Source organism: Crinia signifera, chromosome 8 (assembly GCF_055691185.1).
Source record: "Crinia signifera chromosome 8, ASM5569118v1, whole genome shotgun sequence".
In the NCBI taxonomy this organism is placed as follows: domain Eukaryota; kingdom Metazoa; phylum Chordata; class Amphibia; order Anura; family Myobatrachidae; genus Crinia; species Crinia signifera.
The window spans coordinates 117,300,537-117,319,086 of record NC_139224.1 but is presented as its reverse complement, the minus strand read 5'-3'; the positions used below and the strand labels follow the sequence as shown (position 1 = coordinate 117,319,086).

Below are 18,550 nucleotides of genomic sequence, written 5' to 3'. Positions count from 1 at the left end.
GAACCTCATTGCTTCCTTTTTAAAATCTGCTTCAGGGAGATAGGCAGGGTTAGGGAGGGTTCGGGTTGGCGATGGGGACCGGCGATGTGGGCCACAGAGGCGGCGGGGAGCTCCGTCGGAACGGGGTGGGGCCTGGCGGTTGGCGATGGAATTGCCAGCCCCTGCAAGCATGATGCTGGCCTCACCTGTATATATAGATAATCCAGCCTGGGGCAGAGCGGTATTCCACGGGATTTAGGGGGTTATTCTGTTTGGTACGGTGGGACCGTATACGGTTGGATCGGGCTTTTTTTTAATCTGCGCATGCGTATCTTTCGCAGTGCGCATGCGCGGCGACCTCACACCGCTCACAGACGGGTCTCTCCGTGCAAAAAAAAACTGTCCGCAAGAGCACGGTCATTGTGGGTGGCATGTGGTCGTTTTTATGGGAGCGGACGGAATAATGATGAAAACTGGGCGTACACGGGGTGTGCACACAAAATGCACGGTGCCACAACCGCCTCGATCGGAGAACGCACCGTGCATTTTGGCCCAAAAACAGGCGGACGCCAAAGATTGCTCCTGACCACCCCTAGAGATACTGCATGAGAGCGGATGCCTGGGTCTGCTAATTAACGCTGATTACTAGTCAAACACATACACCTGAATGTAATAAGCAATGCTGCAGGCTATTAAGTTATCTTTCTACACTTCTCAACATGAAAAGGTTGGTTTAATTTTAGGTAGTATTCATTCTAATACCTGGTTATATATGTCCAGGTAGTTATTTTATAACCATCTACACCCATTCAGAAAGTGTTTTTTTCTACTTTAAAAAGCAGGACACTCAATTCACAGGAGTCGACATGTGTCAACGTTTTCACTGTAACACAAACATACCAGTTTTTTATTATGAAAAATACACATGAACCACGTCTAAGAGCAACAATGATGTTTTTGGACTCAATTTCTACTTGCAATGGTGGAGCAATGTCCTAAGGCCATGGCCACTATTTTGCACACAATCTGTATTTTTTTCCCCAAGAACATTCATTATGCACTTTCATATCTGCTATGAACTTTATGTAGCACACTCTGTATGTAAGATGCCACCAAGCACATTATTACAATCACATATCTCTAACAAAGGATCCCAACATCTGCCTATCACACTCTAAAGTCTTATTTTGAACAATATTAAAACATGTTTGCACACAAACCATTTTGTCATGCTTGGTCAACTGACACATCTTTAACACACCTGTACCAAGAACTATGGGGAGTCATCACTGTTTGTTTTGGAGGACACATATGCATTCCTACACAAATGTCACTTTTCCCCCTTGTTTGCCTACCACACCCACTCCATGAGGAATTCATTGTTCTAATTATGGACATAATTTAGTACATACACACAAACACCAACATGACTTTATTTAAAAGTTAATCCAATGTGGGGACACATAGATAGTGAGTTAAGTGCCACATTAGAACATAATAAATATACATGTAATGAGGGTTAAAATGTTGTTTTATTACGGTGTTTATTAAGGTAGTCAATTTAGTTAATAGAAATCAATCATGAGCTTAATTGGGACAAATTAAGTAATTGACACAATTAAGCTTGAAAGGGAATATTTGCAGGCCCATATATGTGAGGGGTACGTCACCGTGCACTTCCTCTCACGATCGGTGACACACGCTGAATTTTTCATTGAAAAAGGCGAGACCCGTCCATGCACTGTGGCGTACGCTCAGATATACGGAAGGTGTCGGTGGGAAAACAGACGAGATCTGTCCGTGCACTGTGGCGTACGCTCAAGTGTATGCCACTCCCCATTGTCGGTGTCTGTGACCGTCCGTGTGCGGCTGTTCTGTGGGCGGACTTGCGCTCACCGTGAGCGTACGGTGTGACGGACCGTACGCACGTTTCACTGTACCAAACAGAATAACCCCCTTAGACTCAGAAATAAAGCCCAATGCTCAGATTTGACGTTTCAGTCTTTATTAAACCTTTATCAAGATTAACCGACAGACAGTGAAAACTAACCTTAAATCCCTCATCTCCGACATCGGGGATCGTCTACATCAACCGAGGGAGACATGCGTTCCACAATGCCACATGATGACATCACAGGATATGTGTCACCTGTCGACCTTCACCCATGTTGACCTAGACCCCTGTTGAGCTAGTTGCCTGTCGACCTAAGTCGCTTCAACAATACGATCCACACCCGTTCTGGGTGTGCAGTGAGGGATACATTTTATATATTATTTAATTTCATGCACCAGCAGACTGGCAATGAGCTGGTTTTGGTGCTACTCACACTACTATTGTGCCCCCCAGTCTATTGCACAGTAGCTTGGCTGTGGGCTGAGTAATCATTCAGAAGAAAGTTGCTGGCTAGTGTTAAGCAATAGTTCCTCCTTTCTGGATCAGTATAAAACTGACAATTTTCTCTGGAGTGCTAAGCTTTAGAGCCCCTTATCTTCTGTCCATCTAAAGTGGGGCTGTCCAGAAGGAGCATCTCCTAAGCCAGTCCACCTGCTACACCTACCTATAGAAGCCAGCCACAGCACATCCAGCTCCTATATAGCTGGCTGCTCGCATGGCAATGTGGGAGACATCATCACCTCTCCGCACACAGCGCTGGAGCCGCCAGCATCTGTGCACTCTGCAGCAGCAGAGAGAGACGAGAGGAGGAGTGGGGCACGCTGCTAGCATAACATGCAGCGCAGCAGATGCCACCTGGCTAGCTACTACAGCGGTGAGCTTGTCGGGTTGGGGAGCTGATGGCACAACTCTTGGGCTGGCTGATGGGTGGCTTAGGGAAGGGAACTTTATCTGACTCACTTGGTGCAGGGGGAGCACCGAGCCCGAGACAGTGGAGTCATTGCCCCGTTCTGGTCAGTAAATACACATGAAAAGACAGGAATGACATCATGATTCTCTAGCGACCTGTGTAAATGAATACATTGGAAATATTTGTTTTCCTGGTCATCTCCTGGAAATGCTATCACAGTCTGACTTCAGAGAACAATAGTTGCATTGCTTAAATACAGATGTTTTCCTACATTCCATCCACACTGCAGAACAAAATATAATGACACTGTTTTTGTCCCACCTCATATCTCTATCTATACTATAAATTCTGGGATTTATAGATACAGTACAATATGGATTACTACTCCGTATATTGTAGTTTGTACAGCTGTGAATGGCCTGTACTGCAAAATCCCATTTGTGTGAAATTTCACTGCAACTTTGAAGTAGTGTACATACGATGTGATTCAGACTAACTTTCTATTCTATGTGGACTATATAGTCCACATCAAATAGAAAGTTAGTCTGAATCGCGCATGTACAGTCGCATTCGATGCCGATTCGATCCCGATGTGCGGATCGCGATATGCAGGCAAGTCTTTTTCTGCCTGATTGAAAGGTGGGCCATGCTGCTAAATTACTCATGGCCCCCGATCCCCCCCACGCACTGCCCCTCCCTCCATGCTAGCCAATGCTGGCACCCCACGGGGGTCTTGGTGGCCGTAAATATCGAATTGATATTGACATCTGCCAAGTCGGCCCGTGTGTACAGGTGTGTACAAACGGGCTGACCTGATGGACGTCTATATTTTCTGTTGCAGTGCGCCTAGGTGCTGTTGGTTGGACAAATCAAATTCTATATGACTAGAGTGATAGGCAAAACCAGTGCTAGTGGCTGCCAATCATAAAACATGTGTACATTCCAAAGCCCAACTGTAAACAACCACATAAATTAACATAAATTTGTCAAAATAGGTGTGAAAATTGGCAAGCAAACATTTTATTCATTATAATGACCTGTAATGTTTACCGTATATAGGAAATATAATTATTTTTTTATTTGAATTTATTAGGGATGTGCACCAACCACTTTTCACGTTTTGGGTTCTGATTACCTTCAGGTTTTGGGTTCTACTGGGTTTTGCCAAAACACCCCCCTCAACGTTTTGGGTTTTGGGTTCTAATAAAAAATTTTGCCAGTGCATTTGCACTTTTTGGCACCTGGACACTTTTTGAAAGGACGCACTTGCACTTTCTCCTGGGACCCTTACCCTCAAGCCTTCTGCGGTGGTGCCGCAGGTCTTATTGCTTTTAAGAGAAAGCCCACCGCAACCATCAACTAGGGTGAGGTCAAACATCTGATATACTGTTCCCAGTGTTTTTATAAAAGTGTCCATGTGTATTATGTATGTATTTTAATATGCAAATAAATGTTGTTTTTAAAGTTTGAACAACTCACATTTTATTTATGAATGTGCGCCAAGCTATCCCATTATTTCCACCATTCAAGTATACAGTCTAAGGAGGACTGTATCCCTCCTATGGGAATATAGAAGGCTGCAAATTCATAATTTATGCGCATTGATCACAAGTAAATATTATAAAAGCTTGTAATCCATGACAATGAGCATGTATGTACAGTAAGTGGCACTTATGTGGCATAATATGTACAAGGCATTACGGTATGTTGTATAACGTGTTATGGAGTGGCATAACTTGTAATGGGCATTATCGTGTGTGGCATTGTGGTGTTTGTTATAATCTGTAATGGGCATTATGGAGTGGAGCATAATGTCTAAGAGGCATTATGGTGTGGTATAACTTGTAATGGGCATTACAGTGTGTAACATAATGTATAATGGGCATTATGACATGTGGCATAATATGTAATGAGTATTTAGGTGTGTGGCATTATGTCTAATGGGCATTACGGAGTGTGGCATAATGTGTAAAGGGCATTACAGTGTAAATATTTGCACCGCCCCTTCAGTCACTACTTATTTAGTTTAAATTGATAACCAGTAGGCGTTAATAGACACACCCAGTAGGCGTTGATAGACACATCCCTCCAATGGTGCACCCCCTAATAAAATGGGCTGCGCACGCCTATGAGCATCACCCCTGGACTGATACGGCACACTTAGCATCACCCCTGGACTGATACGGCACACTTGGCAGCGCCCCATGAATTATACCGCAAACTTGTCTTACCCCAGGAATTATACGGCACAGATGGTGGCACCCCTGACCTGATAACAGCACACATGACAGCGCACATGGTATTATACGGCACAGATGGCGGAACCCCTGGACTGACACGGCACACATGGAATTATATGGCACACATAGTGACACTCCTGCAGTAAAAAGAGCCATTTTTTAAATAAAAAAATGGCAGCACCCCTGAATTGATACAGCACACTTAGCAGCACCCCATGAATTATACAGCAGACTTTGCAGCAACCCATGAATTATATGACACACTTGGCTCACCCCTGGAATTATGCATCACACGTGGGCATCCCTGACCTGATACAGCACACATGGAATTATACGGTACAGATGGCGGCACCCCTGGACTGATACGGCACACATGGCGGCAGGCATGGAATTATACGGCAGACAAATTCCTGCAGTAAAAATAAAAATTTGGATTCTTTTAATTATAAAAAAGAGCAGCACATCTGGAATTATATGGCAGACATAGCAACACCCCATGAATTAAACAGCACTCTTGGCTCACCCCTGGACTACAGCGCATTTAACAGCCCTTGCAGTAAAAAAAAAAAAAAAACAACCTTATTTTTTAGTTTCATTAAAAAAAAAGGGCAGCTCCCCTGGTCTGATACGGGACAAATGGGGGCACCCCTGGAATTATACGGCACACATGCGGGCACCCGTGGACTGATACAGCACACATGTGGGCACCCCTGGATAAATACAGCACACATGTGGGCATCCCTGGATAGATACAGTACACATGCAGGCACCCCTGGGCTGATACAGCATACATGTGGGCACCCCTGGACAAATACAGCATGCAGTCCCCTCTATGCATTAATCACCAAACCCCCCCCCCCCAGCAGGTTTCCCCCTCACACCCCTCAGCAGACAGCACGGACACATCCGTGCTGTCTGAAATCACCAGCCTGTTTGAAAATGGCGCCGACCGCCACAAACTATATATCCCCAGGTCTCTCGAGAATCCAAGGCAGGATGATGATGTTTTAGCCTTGAATTGGACTCGGAAATAGAGTGGGAACTGGCAAACTCCTCGGATCCGGCCTCAGATTAGGTAAATTTGTGGGGGTCCGTATCTCTAGGATCCGAACCCGCTCATCTCTAGAATTTATATAACAAGTGTGAGCAACGCTGGCATTTTTAGCTGATAATTTGCACATCTCTCACAGAGATGTTGGCACTTAAAGGGTTAAAAACCCTTGCGAACCACTGCTTTAGTCACAAGTCACAAGTTGCAAGCTGTTTAGCAATTAACTATTGCAAGACAGGAAACAGATAAATGAAAGCTGTTCTGAGGGCAAATAGGAGGACAGTTCATTTTTATTCTAATTTAGACCATAATTCAGATCACACGAAGCAGAAGAAAAAAATGTTAGCATTTGCAAATATGTTTTTTTATAATTGGATTTTTTTTTAGAATAACCTGCTTTTCTACTTATTTAAAATGTTGTTTTTCTATACTCTACTTTCCTATTAAATGAGAATAAAAATATAAGATAACAGCTAGCATAATATTCACCAAATGTCATGTGCACTGAATTTCTAATTTAATGCAAGGGAAATGTATTTAGATTTAGACTTCTAATACGTACAGGCAAAGGCACCATATACAGTGGTTTCACGTTTTCTTTCAAGTGAATCTTTAATCACTATTGAAAAGATGTAAAATCTTTCAGATAGTTAAAGCAGTGTTCTGTACTGAGGGGAGAGGGAAAGAGATACGCGTAACAGCATGCATACCAAATTATTTAGTAGAGATACCTTGTAGGAAATCTATGCTAGATAATAATTAGGGATGTATGAATCGGTTTCAGTCCAATCCATCTGAGTGATTACAAAACTGGGACAAATGCTATATCTACTGTACATTTATGCTGTTTGAGCAGTGTGAAAATTGGTCATATTTAACCATTATACTGTACAAGGGAAATTGCCAAAAATTAACTATGACTGTGTCAACCACAACTTAAAGGAAAATCACAGAGGACGAAATGTTAGTGTCATTTTTAATGAATTTAATCTTTTTGTGTAAACATATGATACGTTTGATTGCTTGGTTACTATTCTCCTGTGTACATTTTAGAGATGTTCGAGTTTGGTTTTACTCAAAATGTATCAAATCGGGATTGTATTGGCTGTGGGCCGTCACATGTTTTTGATAGCCGATAAGATCCCGATTTGAGATCCAAGTAATCTGAATGTGCCCAGCTGTGCAACATTGGCATTGGGACAATTTTTACTGCAGGAATATGTTGTTGTTAACTAACAATGGGCAACATATTGTGGGGGTTATTCTGGTTGATTCGCAAGGCTGCAAATTCGCAACCTTGCGAGTCCACCAAACCCCGACCCCATCGGCCCGTGTGTTCAGGGCCTGCGAATAAACATCCATTCGCAGCCTGTGGGTGAACACCCACATCATTCAATGGTTGCTGACCATCGAATGATATGGAGCATGCACGCATATTTAAGTTACTCTCAGGTCCCTTAGATTTGCCTGCACCCTCAGGAGGAAGTGGGTGGGCAGATGACATCACCGGCAAACTTGCCCACCGGCTGACATCACCAGCACCAACGTCACAGCCCGATTACCATGGGTACGCCCAGAGTATACATGGGAACACCCATGAAACACTGGCGCAACTGGCGTTAACCTTAACCTTGGCGCAACTATCTGCCGCTGTCGTCGTCGCCCCCCCCCCCCCGGCCGTAGCCTTGGATGCAGCGGCTGCATGCACCCGGCATGTACACATGTACAGAAATGAACCTGCATATGTGCATACGCCCACCATCGATCCCCCTGCGAATGTTCTGGTCCGTGCGAGCGGATCAAAATAACCCTCTATGACCCATATATTAGACATCACACATTTTGCCACCATATGCCTGTAACCCATTCCTGCATGTAATGCAGCTGATCCATGTTCACATTACTTTACCAGTCAGTAAAACCACAATGGTTTTTCCTCTTCTGCAGTGTACCTCCCAAGAAAAATTGCCAGGTTCCCAGCTATAACAGTGTACAGAAACAGCAATTATGACATTGTTTTCCCAGTTATCGTGCTACTGTAAAAGCACCCTACAGCCCATCACCAGTGCCAGTGCCTGATTATCCAATAGGCTGCTTAGGCTGCAGCCTAGGGCTCCAGGATGGGGGGGATGGGGGGTTATTTATCACTGATGCTGCTCCTGCTCAGCACATCCCTGTGGATAATGAGGTTGTACTCACTGACGTCTACAGGTTGAAATTAGTTACTGCTCAGAAGATGTCATAAACAAGTAAGCAACATGGTAACTTACAGTTCAAGACAGTATAGGACAAATACAGGGTATATAAACATATTCACATCAGCAGATGATGGGTTAGGTAAAAGAGGAAGGCACATGAAGGAAGATGGTCCCGCTCATTAGAGCTTTCATTCTTGGGAGGAGGAGGCAGACTGGGTGACACAAAATAATGCTGTTGTCCAACTGTGTAAACGGGTAATGACCCGGTATTTGTAAACAGGTAAGAGCCATAAAGACCCTTTGCCACTTAAACGGTACATTGCCGTTTAAATACCGTTTTTGTCACATTCACATTGTACCCATTTAAACCACAAAGCAACCCGTTTAAACCCATAGTAAACATGGGCTGTCATATTAAAATGGACTTTTCTTGCCCCACAGGATGTGGTGTGTACAGTCATCAGCCACTCATATTCTTAACCTTTATTATTATTGCTAAATACCATTTAAGAGCCTTTCCCACTGCCAAAAAAACAGTTCTTAGATGGGTTATACACTGTTTTTTACCCGTTTAACAAATACCGGTATTTGGTAAACGGGTAAAGCAAACTGGAGCATTCCCGCTGCAGCTCTACCCGCTGATTGGAGGATTCTTGGTCCTCCTTTCCCCTCCCAATACCTTGGTTTTGTAAACTGCCCCTGTGCAAATGTAGCTGCTACATGCATATCCTAGGAAAGGGAATGATAATACAGACCAATAGGAAGACTTTGGTCTGTACATTTCATCTCCCCTCCAACCAACTCATTCCCCATGATCAATTTCACTAGGTCCTCTGGGACAGGTAATTGCTTATTGTATCGGCAGCCTTGTCATTAGGTCGACCCAGCAAAGGTCGACATGCATTGGGTTGACCACTGAAGGTCGATATGGCTTAGGTCAACACCTGAAATAGGAGGGCATGCCTAAGGTCGACATGGATGGAAAGTTGATTAAAGCATTAGGTTGACAATGGCTTGGTCTACAGTCAAAAGCTCAACATGGGTTTTCACTTTTTTTGTCCCGAATGTTGACATAGTTTACATGGACACCGTCTAAGTGTACTGCATCCCCTTGCATTTCTCTCTGCACTCGCCATGCTTTGGCCACGGTGCCTCGCTATGCTTAGCACACTATTCTATTCCCTCTCCATGCCATAGTGGATGGTGGGACATAAAATACCGCCTGTTGGCACATGTCGCTCAATATAAAAGTGGAAAAACCCATGTCGGCCTTTTGACTGTCAACTTAGCCATTGTCGACCTAAGCCATCTTGATCTTCAGTGGTCGACCCAATGCATGTGACCGCATGCCCTCTGGTACATACGTTATATCCTTCTCTCCTTAATGCACCTGATTGTATTTAAAAGAAGTAATGTTAAGGCTGCCGACACAGACATTTGAAACCATGCAATTTACTGTGTAGAACAGAGGTTCAATGATGTGTTAGGGAACAGTACAGGGATATTGACCACATTTTCCTACTAGATTAGGTTGATAATATGAACAGAATGAAAATACACAGATTGCATCCTCACCTAATGACTAAAATCAATCAGTCAGATAGAAGCTTTTAAATATGGACCAGCAAGGAAATACTAAGAAAGAGAGGGAGATATAAAAAAAAATCCATTTGATTCTGATTGGTTTGCAGAGATTATAGCATTAAATAATAATGCATCAATTATGCACTAGGTTGCTGCTCACATTTATTATGGTATCACAAATACTGGTTGGGCAGCAAATTAGAAAAATCATTGGGAGATCCAGGGCCGGTGCTAGGGTGTTCAGCGCACTCCTGCAAACTATTAATCCTCCTGCAAACTTTACAAATGGACAGCATACACAGAAAGAAAGACATGTGGTCTCACAAGGAAGGGGCATGGCCACACAATAGTACTCCCACTCCAAATTACACCACACAGTAGCACAACAGAACCAGTGGCATAACTAGCTATTTTGGTACCCTGTGCCAGGTGACTGCACCACCACCAGAGTCAAAATAGGGAGAGTGCTTAGGGTGTTTAGGTGCTGGGAGGGAACTCTGTTCTATCAGTGCTGCTGACTGTCAGCAAGTGTGACAGGCACAGCAGCAGCCACAGAGGGCTGCAGGGGATGTACAGCCAGGAGAGCGCCTCCATTGGCCGGTGCCTCCCTGCTTTGCATCCTCTGCTGAGCGGGTAGAGCCGGCCCTGGGGAGATCATTAGAATGTAGCTTCTTCAGTACAAATGACATGAATGAAAGCTTGCATGCAACTCGAAATACATAATTCAATGTTCCGCCTGTCCAGGTGAAAAAGTGGGCGTGTCAGCTAAAACGGCCATTGATTGTCGAGAAATCATCTGTGAATTCAACAATCCATGGCTGTTTCCAACAAAACTGATCCGACTTATTTTAATAATTCTGACCTAGACATGGTCAACACCTTATTTTTTTGGCCTTCAAAGGTAGTGGGGTCATAACTCCTTGCTATAAATTTGCAAATGAGCCTATCCAGGTGGTCAGGGATCTTGATGGGGTCACTGATTATTCTCGCCACCCTCATAATCTGCGATAGTGGAAGACCCTTCTTCAGGGCCAGCGGGTGGTGACTAGAGGCCATCAAAAAAGTATTCCTCTTAACATCTTTAAAATACACATTGGTACAGATCACATTATTAATTATAGACACTGACACATCCAGAAAATGTGCTGTGGTATCACTACAGGAATAAGTATACCTGATGGGTGACTGTCTACCATTGACCTCTGACATGAATGTCTCAAATTTTTACTGTGCACCCACCCACAAGATAAAAACATTGTCTATGTAGCGGGTGTACAGTAATAAATGCTCTTTAACTTCTGGATGATCTAGGAACACTTCCTCTTCTTCTTGGAACATATAGATATTCACGTAGGAGGGTGCAATGGCAGATTGCATTGCGCATCCACGCCTTTGCACATATTAATTGCCATCGAAGAGGAAGTAGTTCCTTTCTAGAGTTAAACTCAACAGTTTAAGGAACAAATCATGGTCAAAGGTGGCAGTATCAAGATATTGAGAGAAAATAGCTGTACCACCCTCAACCCTCCAATGTGAGGTATCGAGGTGTACAGTCTCACGATATCAGGACAACACATCAAAGTGCCTGTAGGTACCTGCTCGAACTCATTAAGCAATTTAAAAAAAACTAGTGGTATCCTTAAGAAAAGCTGTTTTAGGACACAATAGTGGAGCACAAAATCTAACATCTTTGCCACAGTCTGGTATAAGGAGTCACGAGCCGCAATGATAGGATGCCCAGGCAGCCTCCTGGCATCCTTATGCAATTTGGGCAATGTACACAAAACAGGCACTAAAGGTGATTCTGTATAGATGCAATCACGGATCTTCAGAGTTAACAGTCCTGATTGAACTGCTGACATCAAGAGTTGTAATAGTTCCTTTTGAAAACTAGCAGTGGGATCACCCGGAAGTTTATTGTAGACTTGCTTGTTCAATAATTGAGAATAAATCTATAATAACTGGTATTGAGGATCACCAAGACCCCACCTTTGTCAGCGGGCCGAATAATTATATCCTCATAACTCACCAGCTGTTGAAGCGCTTTTGATTCTTCCAGCGTTAAATTCTTGACAACCTTTCCTAGTCATAGAGTAAACGTCCAAAGGTGTTAATGGAAGCGTTACTAGAAACTAGATCAAATTTAGAACCCGATGCTGATGTAAAAAATCCGTCAAGTAAGCTTGTGGACTGAAGCGCAGGTTTATGTTGATACTATTCCTTTAACTGAAGTCTATTCAAGACCGACATCTCACTATCTGTGAGTAAACGGTCTGATAAATTGAAAATCAGGGTTTCTTGGGTGTGCATGTGGATTGCGCCTTATTGCGTCTGTTTTGTTTGCATAAGGATGCCAGGAGGCTGCCTGGGCGTCCTATCATTGCGGCTCGTGGCTCCTTATACCAGACCGTTGCACAGATGTTATATTTTTTGCTCCAACCACTATTGTGTCATAAAACAGCTTTTTTTAAGGATACCCCTAGTTTTTTTTTTAAATTGCTTAATGAGTTTGAGCAGGTACCTACAGGCACTTTGATGTGTTGTCTTGATATCGTGAGTCTGTACACCTCAATACCTCACATTGGAGGGTTGAGGGTGGTACAGTTATTTTTGTCTCAATATCTTGATACTTCTACCTTTGACCATAATTTGATCCTTAAACTGTTGAGTTTAACTCTAGAAAGAAACTACTTCCTCTTCTACGGCAATTATTATGTGCAAAGGCGTGGATGCACAATGGGATCTGCCATTGCACCATCCTACGCGAATATCTATATGTTCAACGAAGAAGAGGAAGTGTTCCAAGGTAGTACAGAAGTTAAGGAGCATTTATAATTGTACACCCGCTACATAGACAATATTTTTATCTTACGGGCGGGTGGAAAATTTGAGACAGTATTGTGTAGTGACAAAGGAGGTGCTAAGATAGATAAGTTGGGGGAGGTGAATCATGAGCCCTTACAAGGGCTTCAGGGTTAGTCTGCTCGCAGACACATAATCAAAATGCTTTTGTAAGAAAAATAACAAAAAGTAACAGTGTGCTAATCTGTTAGCTGGCACACGCTTCGCAGATTAGCTTCCTCAGGGTGCCATCAGCAGGTGCAATGTCAGGAGATAAAGTTGGTTAGTTTTGTTTTGTGCTGTAGGAATTGTGTCCTGATGAAGGGGGTGACACCCTCCTGCAAACTCCATATTTGCACCCTCCATCACATATTCAATAAATGGACAGCACACATAAATAAAGGGTGTGTAGAGGGGGGACAGATGCGGGAAGAGGGGGACAGTTGCTGAGCAGAGAGATATAGGTTGAAAAGATGATGGGCAGGAAAAGTAGGGACAGAAGATGGGCAGAGAGAGGGGGACAGATGCTGGGCAAACAGAGGAGGAGATATGATGGGCAGGTAGATGGGGGATAGATGGGCAGAGAGAGGGGGACAGATGCTGGGCAAACAGAGGAGGAGATATGATGGGCAGGTAGATGGGGGACAGATGCTGGGGAGAGGGGTGCAGATCTGCATATGCTGGGCAAAGAGGGGGACAGATGTGGGGAGAGAGGGGCAGATGCTGGGGAGAGATTGGTGGGGAACAGATGCTGGGTAGAGAGTGGGGGCAGATGGTGGGGAGAGGTGCTGAACAGAGAGGGATGGGGAGACAGATGATGGTCATGGAGAAGGGGAAAGATAATGGTCAGGGAGGGGGAGAGACACTGGGCAGAGGGGGGACAGATGGTGGGCAGCGAGAGGTGGATGAACAGATGTTGGACAAGTAAAGGGGGGAGATAATGGGCAGAGAGAGGGTGAGAAATGATGGTCAAAGAGAAAGGGGAGAGATGCTGGGCAGAGAGAGGGGGAGAGATGGTGGGCAGGGAGAGGGGGACAAATGGAGGGCAGAGGGAGGGGAGATGGATGGTGGGCAGGGACAGGAAGGCAGATACTGGGCACGGAGGGACAGATGATTGGCAGGTAGAGGGGGCAGATACTGGGCAGGGAGAGGGGATAGATGGTGGTCAGGAGAGGGGACAGGACAGATGCTGATCAGGGAGAGAAAGGCAGCTACTGGTCAGGGAGGGGGTGGGAGAGATGATGGGCAGGAGGGGGGACAGAACAGGTGCTGGGCAGCAAGAGGAAGGCAGATACAGGGCAGGGAGGGGGGAACAGATGATGGGCAGAGAGAGAGATGGTGAACAGGAGGGGGGACAGGTGCTTGGCAGGGTGAGGGGGAGAGGTGGTGGGCATGGAGAGGGGGCAGATACAGGGCAGGTAGAGGGGGACAGATGATGGACAGGGAGAGGAAGGCAGATCCTGAGAATAGAGGGGGTGGGACAGATGATGGGCAGAGAGAGAAAGAAAGAAAGAAAGTGGGAGAATTTGCAGGGAGAGGCAGGAGCTAGAGGGACGGCAGAGTGTATACTCACAGAGGAAGCCATGGCATGCTGTGAGATCCATTCCTCTGTGTTTAAGGGATCAAAGGAGCATGTGATATGCTCCTCGAGTCAGGGGCTCCTTTAATCAGCATGTGCTGAGCTCCTCTAATCTCAGCTTGGCACATGCTGTCCTCACTCCTGACCCCTGATGCTGATGAGGGGGAGGGTCTCTGCACCACAGTGAGGGAGGGGCAGGCCAGGGACTTCCCCTGCTGCTACTTTCTACATCAGCTGAGAATCCAATGTAAGTCCTTTCTCTCACTCTGCTGCCAGTGCTGCTGTTTGTCATACATTGACAGCAGCAGCCAGCAGCTGCACACAGTGGTAGAGTCGCAGAGCAGGCAGAGCACAGCGCCTACATAGTCTGGTGCCTCCCTGCTTTGCAGGCTCTGCTGAGTGGGTAGCGCCGGTCCTGCTTGACGACATGCAATACAATTCATTTTTATTCCACTTCAATTGCTTCTTGAGTGCCATTATTTGCTGGAATGTGTATTGGTATTTTCTTCGGGCTCCAGAGCCAGTTGTTCATTTGTGTCAGAGTGCCGGCTGATTTGGATGTGCATATATATATATATATATATATATATATATATATATATATATATATATATATATGGGTCCAGAGCAGCACTCCGAATGTCCAAGTAGGTACCTAATACACGAATAACAATAGTGTAGTAGGGAGGCACTCCAAGGCTTTCAAAAAAGAGACCAAACACGGCCAATCTGATTGCCAACGTTTACAAATTGTTTACTCGATTTTTTGTCAGGGATAATAATGCAGTACAGAGGCAGGTCTCCTTCTGATGATGTCATCAGCACACAGAGCTTCCAGTCACTGGAGCGCATCGGTGTGATCACGCTGGCTTGTGGAGCGCAGCATCTGAATCCCAGTTGCCATGGAGACGGACGCCGGTGCCGTGCGTCTCAAACAGGAGTCCCTGCCGTCCGCTGCCTGGGAGAAAAAGTGACATAAAGAAAAACTTTCACCACAAGAAAAAGATATATGATACAACCTATGTAGGATTGCTAATCTTAGAACATTATAAATAACATTCATGTTTCAGAGAGACAAAAAACTAAAATTTTTGCATAATGTTAAGTGTCATCACAATTCATGTGTCGACCAACCACTCCAAACATGTCTACATTGCCACAAGTAACATGTCAGGATTCAATACAGTGAACTATTATTTATATGGAGAGAATATTGTCTAAAGGGAAATTAAAGTTACTAAATAACCGGGAATGTTAATAAAACAATGCAAATGATAGTTGCTCGTTCAGTCTCCGGGGAGCCACAGTGTCCAATCTTGCGATCCAACAAGCCTCCTTCTGTAGTAGTTGTTTGGACCGGTCACCTCCTCTTACTGATGTTTCCACCTGGTCAATGATTTTAAACGCCGGGGCTGCATTACTCCCCATTGCGCACACCCCTTCTTCTGGAGTATTATCTCCAGAAGAAGAGGTGTGCAATGGGGAGTAATGCAGCCCCGGCATCCGTGAATGCGCACATGTTCGCAATAGAAGGAAAACTCTTTCTGAATAACCCCTCGATGCAAAGCCAAATCATATTCCATACTAGGTTCATCGATGACATTCTTCTGCTTTGGTCCGGCACAAGGCATGAATTTGAAGAACATATGTCAGTGATAAACACGATGGACTCGAACATCAAATTTACATTTGAATGCAGTTTGGAACAAGTCTATTTTTGGATGATCTAATTACCAAAGAAAATGATTGCCTCACGACTGATGTATACAACAAGCCGACATATATGAATACTTTCTTGCACTCAAGCAGCCATCACCCAATTTCTATGAAAAAGGGTGTTCCATACTCACAATTTCTCAGGATAAGAAGAATTACCAGCAACAGTGAAAAAGCTGAGGTGCAGATGGACTCCCTATTAGAGAAGTTTGTCCAGAGAGGGTACAAAAGATCTGAATTAATTACAGCAAAAAGAAAAGCTTTGGCCAAAAGCCAAATGGAATGCTTGAAGATTAAACCCAAAGCTGAGCAAAGTGTACTTCCATTTGTGACGACCTTCATAACTGCTAGCCCATCGATCTTTAAACATTCAAAAAGATTATGGCCGATTATCTCGAGTGACCCTAGTTTGAAAGCACCAAAGGAAACCCGCCTACTAAGTTTCCAAAAACGTGGTAGAAATTAAAAAAATTGCCTTGTAAAAAATTATGTCACCAAAGAGGCCAACATCCAACATGGACACTTTTTGTCTAGTCGACCAGGTTGCTACAAGTGTGTCGGATGTGCTACCTGCCGACACATGGAAACTGGGTCCTTCTTTACACATCCTCACTCGTGTACCAAAATCCAAATCAAACAAGTGCTATCTTGCCAAAGCAGATACGTGATTTATATTATTAAGTGTCCTTGCGGACTGGCCTGTATAGGCAAAACTATCTGTACTTTTCGAGAGAGAGCAGGACAACATAGATCCAGCATTAGGCATACATGCGAAGGTAAAGAGACCGATCAGCCGGTGGCCCGGCATTTCCAAATGGCTAGGCATTCTCTAGCCCAACTCCGGTACAAAATCATTGACCAGGTGGAAACATCAGTAAGAGGAGGTGACCGGTCCAAACCACTACTACAGAAGGAGGCTCGTTGGATCGCAAGATTGGACACTGTGGCTCCCCGGGGACTGAACAAGCATCTATCATTTGCATCGTTTTATTAACATTCCTGGTTATTTAGTAACTTTAATTTCCCTTTTGACAATATTCTCTCCATATAAATAATAGTTCACTGTATTGAATCCTGACATGTTACTTGTGGCAATGTGGACATGTTTGGAGTGGTTGGTCGACACATGAATTGTGATGACACTTAACATTATGCAAAAATTTTAGTTTTTTTTCTCGTCCGTCCGTCACCATGGCAACCGGGATTCAGATGCTGCGCTCCACAAGCCAGCGTGATCACACCGATGCGCTCCAGTGACAGGAAGCTCCATGTGCTGATGAGATCATCAGAAGGAGACCTGCTCCACGCCGCCGACGGAGGTCTGCTCTTACTAGTGCTCTTCCCTTTATAAGGTAAGCTTCTGTACTGCATTATTATCCCTGATGAAAAATCAAGTAAACGATTTGAAATGTTGGCAACCAGATAGGCCGTGTATGGTCTCTTTTTTTAAAGCCTTGGGGTGCCGCCCTACTACACTGTTAGATATATATATAGGTATAGAGAGATTTTTTTTTTTAGTCTTTCACATTTTTTTCATAAAAGTGGGCAAAGCTGGTTCAAACTATGGACCTTATTCTAGATTATGCGCACTGTTGCAAATTCACAATGGTGAGCAAGGTTTCCTAACTGCGCATGTGCATGCACCAGGGGCGAGCAGCCACGTTGAACAGAGTGGGGCAGTGGCGGATAGTCGCAGCCATTGGAATGCCCACAGTGGCGTAACTACAAAAATTGTGCCAGGAATTTTTGCCACCCCCCCCCCTCAGGAAAAGTTAACCCCCCCCCCTGCCTTTCCTGCTGCCGCTTGCCAACGTGTCACTGCCTATGTAACCAAGACACGCTTATCTACTCTGCGGTCCCGGTGCTGCTGCTCGCTCGGCTCCTGCTATTATAAATAAAAAATCTCCCACACGATAGCCCCGCAGACCCCCGGCACCCACACTTTACTCAGTGCCTAACCGCCACTGCAGGACTATTGTTACGCCACTGAATGCCCAGCATTTCATGGGTGTTCCCATGAAAATGCTGGGCATTCCTATAGTAATGTCCCAGTGATGCAGGTGCCGGGACAGGCAGCTGACATCACCGGATGTCAGCTGCCCACCATGTTCTCATCCAGAACATACGGAAATCTAAGACACCTGAGTGTCTTAGTTTTGCATATACCTTCCATATCATTTTATGGTTGGCGACCATCGAATGCTGTGAGTTTGGCAGTGTAGGCTGTGAATGGATGTTTATGCATAACATCCATTTGCAGCCGTGCGGGTGATTTCGCCCTCTGAAGGGGGGGCAACAGCCTGTGCGAGCAGCGGGCAGGCTTCAAAAGACATGCAGCGCTGTGTGTCAGCTAGAATAACCTCCCAGATATGTGCACATTAGAAGCAGGATTAGCTAGCAAAGCAGCAAGACTCCTCCTGCCTCCACCAGCCAGCATAAGAGAAGGGAATGCCAAATAGATGCAAAATATAAAAAGAATAATACTATGTGAAACTGAATACATTTGACAGCTGATATAATAAAAAGATGATCAGACAAGCAAATAAAATGCATGCATA

At 44.7% G+C, this 18,550-nt stretch overlaps 1 protein-coding gene across 1 annotated transcript in view; it reads left to right on the top strand.

Annotated features, from left to right (window-relative positions):
• The window catches only part of DPYD (dihydropyrimidine dehydrogenase), a 1,077,189-nt gene that overhangs the window by 761,554 nt on the left and 297,085 nt on the right, over positions 1–18,550 (top strand). The window lies entirely within an intron of this gene.